The 5,121-nt window shown below is 37.4% G+C and overlaps 1 pseudogene; it reads left to right on the top strand.

Annotated features, from left to right (window-relative positions):
* Window positions 242–2,780, top strand: LOC104758818 (annotated as a pseudogene).

Below are 5,121 nucleotides of genomic sequence, written 5' to 3'. Positions count from 1 at the left end.
AAAGGGTTACTCTGTTGAAAGGTCTTTACTTTTTTTTTTTTTTTTTTTTTTGAACTAAAAAGGGTCTTTACTCTTTAGTATAGTAAAATGCATGATAAGTACTATATTTTAGGGCCCAGTTTTTCTAGTCAGCCGACTACAAAAGATGACAAAGAAGCAATAGTGTAACCAGCTCATTTATCAAACAAAACAAATCGTAGATGTTGATGGGACGTCTCTTAATGAATTCCCTACCATTTTCTTCTTTTGCAATAAGCTAGTGTCTAGTGGTTGGGACATTGAATGAGACTGAGCAGTGATCACAGATCCTAAATCATGGAGATCAGAGTATAGAAAGTAAAGAAACCTTTTATTACGGAATTATTCTCTCTTTTGCTTCTTCCTTTGTAAAGAAACCCATATGGAACCACCTCCTTCTTTTAAAGCACCTCGTTATTATTCTAACTCTAAACCGACATGTGGTCTGTCGGATCCGGCTCAGCCGCACAAGCTTTGCCGGCGACGACATGGGTCTCATCCTCCACTCTCTATCTGCGTTTCTTGCAAAGGCAAACATGTAGAGGGTAAAAGGTATTATTACTATTGTGCTACTTGCAATTTAGAATTCCACAGAGGCTGTCACCTCTATCCCCCTGAGATAAGACACCCTTTTCACGCCTCTCACTCTCTCACCCTCATCAATGGAGATCGGATACTTAAAGTTTTTATGAAACCCAATAATTGGGACAACAACTTCTCTTCAGGCTTCTTTTCGGAAAACTCCACAAACAATGGCGATGATGATGATGACAACAACAATGATGGTGACGATGATGTTGCTGCTAATGATGATGACAATGGTAATGCTGCTAATGATGATGACGATGATGTTCTTGCTAATGATGATGATGATGATGACGATGATGATGATGATGACTATTTTGATGATGATGATGATGAATCGGATTATAATATTGAAAATCGGAGAGCTCTGTGGCTTGGTCTTGGAGAAAAGAATGGAGAAGAAGGAGACTCTCTGCCTGTAACAAAGTATCTCAAAGTCTTGAAAGAAAAAGAAAAGACTCTGGAAGGTGTGGACAAAGACGATGGAGATGATAGTGATGGTGGTGGTGGTCATCCGAGGCTTAAACATATCAAACTTAATCGAATCAAGATATCGAGCTCTGGTCCTCAATCTCCCGATAGTGATGGTGAGGCCTCCTTATCCGATGGAAATCACCTGAATTGCAAATGTTGTCGGGTTACTTTAGAAAAGACATATTATCATTGTTCTATATGCAAGTTCAATCTTAACCTGACTTGCTCGATGAGACCACCACCTACCACTATCTCACACTTGAAAAGTCATGAGCACATCCTCACCCTCTTCCCTATACGACTCCCTCTGCCATGTGACGCTTGTGGCTTATCTCTAAGTGACACCAAAGATCTCGTTTACGCTTGTCTCCCTTGCAGCCACATGGTCCACAGATCATGTATCTATCTACCTCGGGTCATCAAGATCACCAGGCACCAACACCGTCTCTCTCTCACTTCCTCCCTTTAACCTGGTGATTTCCCTTGCGGAGTCTGTCGCCAAACCGTAGACATCAACAACGGGCAATACTCTTGTGATAAGGGATGTCAATATGCTGTCCATTCGAAATGTGCAACAAGGAAAGACGTGTGGGATGGAAAAGATCTTGATGGAGTGCCTGAAGAACCCGATGAAGATATCGAGCCATTCGTTAGGATTGACGAGGAGACAATTCAACATTTCAGTCATCATGACCATTATCTGAGGCTCCATGAACAGAAAAACATTTGCGAGAAAGACAAGTTTTGTGAGGCATGCACCCTTCCAGTAATGATCTCTCAGAGATTTTATGCTTGTATGGAGTGTGATTTTGTACTTGACGAAGCATGTGCATCTCTTCCTCGAAAAAAATACCATCCATTACATAAACACCCACTTACCCTCCACCCCTTCCCTATTGGTAAGGTCTCCAAGTACGCATTTTCTGGTCTTCCAGTCAAGGACTTGTTCGTATGTAATGGTTGCAAACGAACATGTTGTGGTTTCGTGTACAATTGCGGTGAAGAAGATTGTAACTTTAACCTAGACGTCAGGTGCACTTCCGTTCCAGATCCTTTAATTCATGACTGTCATCTGCATGATCATCCTCTCTTCTTCAACTTGACCCAAGGTAGATGCATGGGGTGTGGGATGAATTATTGTTCATCCTATTTCCTAGAATGTATAAAATGCAAGTCTTTTTTGGGTATTACATGTGCTACTTTACCTTCTGAGGCACACTACATACACGATAGGCATCCACTCACTCTTTGCTACGGTGAAGAACAGGATACTACAACAAGTGGCCAATTATATTGGTGTGAGAAATGTGAATCAAGATTAGATCCAAAGACATGGTATTATACATGTGACTCTTGTAGAATCACTCTCCATGTCGGTTGTTTACTGGTGCCTGATATCTACATGAAGCCCCATCACGTGTTCAAAGTAAGTGCTGCTTATTATGAAGTTGAAATTGCTCGCAATGATGGTAACTCTCGGCCGTTTTGCCGAATATGTTATCGTCGTTGTGGACAAACTTTGTTATTCAAGTGGAGAGGTGGATACGAAGCTATATGTACTCTTCGATGTATGATAAGTTACTTTTTGTGATCCATGGAGGATCTTAGATGAGATGATGAGTAAGACAGAGTGTAAGTGTGATTGAGCAACAATCAATTTCGTGTATATTCATATATATGCTCATGAGAATTTTTTGTTAGCCTTTCGGGTTTCTCCTTTTATTTGTTTTTACTGTTATGCTAAGTTTGTTTTCATAAATAATATTTCTTCCATAAACAAGATTGCAAAATCCATGTAGACTTGTTTTGATGAAATTCTACAGTTTTACAATGCTTATCCACCACTTTTTCCTTCCTCTCTCTCTCTTGAGATTTGCCCTGAGGGTACTGTGGAGTAACAACATTATGAGGTCGACACTTGAAAGAATTGTGTCTTTCATTAATCATCCACAAACGAATTTGTGTTCAAAGTTAATACGTATGATGTGTTATTACCCTATCAATGACACTAAAGCTCTTTGGAGCACATGTGCATGCAATGTATATATCTGATATGCTCAAATTAAACCCTAGAATTACTCTTTCAAATTAAGAGATCACTGCAGTACTTAGGGGTCGAATTCCACAAGTACTCAAGTCTACATAATAAATTGTAGAGTTTTTCAATTATGCTAAACAAATTAAATTGAATTAAAATAAAAGCAATGCAAAATATTAAATAAAACTTGTTGTAAATTCAGAAGATCAAAAATCTAGGCCTATGGAATTTCTCAGGAAATTATGAAATATTAAATCAATCAATAAATTAGGATTCAAACAATTAAGAACAGATCTAGAACTCTAAACACTTTTGTAAATTAAATCAGTTCTCACTGCAAATAATATCTAAATTTAAAACCAGAAAATCCAAATCTCTTTGTAAAATTCTAGGTTAAAAATCAGCAATAAAATCAGGTTTAGATTGTTCACAAAATTATTAAATCAAATCTCTTTGCAAGAAATAATTTTGCTCATCAAAAGGTTTTATCAGGAAAAACAATTATATTCTCATATCAATTTATTTTCCTAAAGTATTAATTCTAGATGGCCAATCAAGGATTAATATGAAGAACAACCTAAGATGAAGATCTAGATAGATAATGAATCCTAAATAAACAGATCTAATAATTCATAAAATCCCTGTGAAAAACCCTAAACCTAACAAGCAAACTACTCAGACATAATCAATGAAGAACAAGACATGATTCTGAATAATAAGCAATAGAGATTAAAAGAATAAGAAGGAGTTCAAGAATTCTTCTCTACAAAGCAGATCTGATCTCTCTCTCTCCAAAAGCTCTCAAAAATCTCTCAGGGTTGCAGGAAAAATAAAACTTGATAGAATAAAACTTAAGGGTTTGGAAAACCTAAAAACTATATATATATGTCCTAAAACACGTCAGGGACTAGTCTTGCAAATATGGAAAACTTCGGGCAACTTTGTAAAACTTCCAAATTTGGCTCTCTCGTCGGTTTGGACTGGGTGTCGATCGATGCTAAGGCAGTGTCGATCGACACCATCTCCTCTGATCGATTCCAAGTTGATTTCTTGCGGATTATTGCTCCAAACTGATCCAAATTGCTCCACTTTGCTCCTTTCATGCTAAAAACCTGTAAAGACTCAAAAACAATCTAGAAACAAATGAAAAGACACTAAAAGACTCCTTATATCATGGTTAAAAACCACAAAAACCATGATATATCAACTCCCCCAGACTTAGCCTTTGCTTGCCCTCAAGTAAAACATAAACTTAGACATGTGAAAGAGGTTTGAAAACAGGAAACTCACTCAATTGCATGATGATTCTTATTCACACTCTTCATTTACCTGACTCAAGAACTTACTTCTTATACTCAGCCATGATAAGCATCAACATTCCTTACTCAAATCCTACAATCCCTTGGAATCTCTGAAATCTCCATTGTCATCTCATTAGTCAATATTAAAGCATAAATAAGGTGAATTCTTACCTTGGGTGTATTGATCAGTGGCATGTGGACTCTCTTCAGGCCAAGACATTCTTCTTACATCTCCTTTCCTCTCCCTTTTCTCACTTCCATTCTTTTTTTTCTTTTTTTTTCAAAGGTGTAAGCGAATACCGGGGTCATCGGTAATTTACCTACCCCTCGCTTCCAAGCTTTGTGTGATCATTTGACTCAAGAGTAGAATAATGAGGTTACTGGTAATTTACCTACCTCTCTAAACTGATCAAAATCATCTCATCTTTTATTCTCTCTTTTTCTATTTTTTTTTTTATTTTTTTAAAAAGCACTGAAGGGAAGAGAGAGGGGAGACATACTTTGAAAAATTGCATTGTCTTGTATGGCCTGAAGAAGAAGTCTAGTCCACTGATTTCCAACCCCAAAGTAAGAGATTAAGTCCGGTTAAAATCCTGATAAAAGTTGAGACAACGTTAGATCAATCAGATATCCATTGAATAAGGGCTTTCAGGATTGTTGATAAGGCTCATAGTCTTTCTAAGCTTCAGTTCTGAGATCAAGCAT

This window comes from Camelina sativa, chromosome 17 (assembly GCF_000633955.1).
Source record: "Camelina sativa cultivar DH55 chromosome 17, Cs, whole genome shotgun sequence".
Classification (NCBI taxonomy): Eukaryota; Viridiplantae; Streptophyta; class Magnoliopsida; order Brassicales; family Brassicaceae; genus Camelina; species Camelina sativa.
This window is presented reverse-complemented; position numbering and strand designations above follow the sequence as displayed.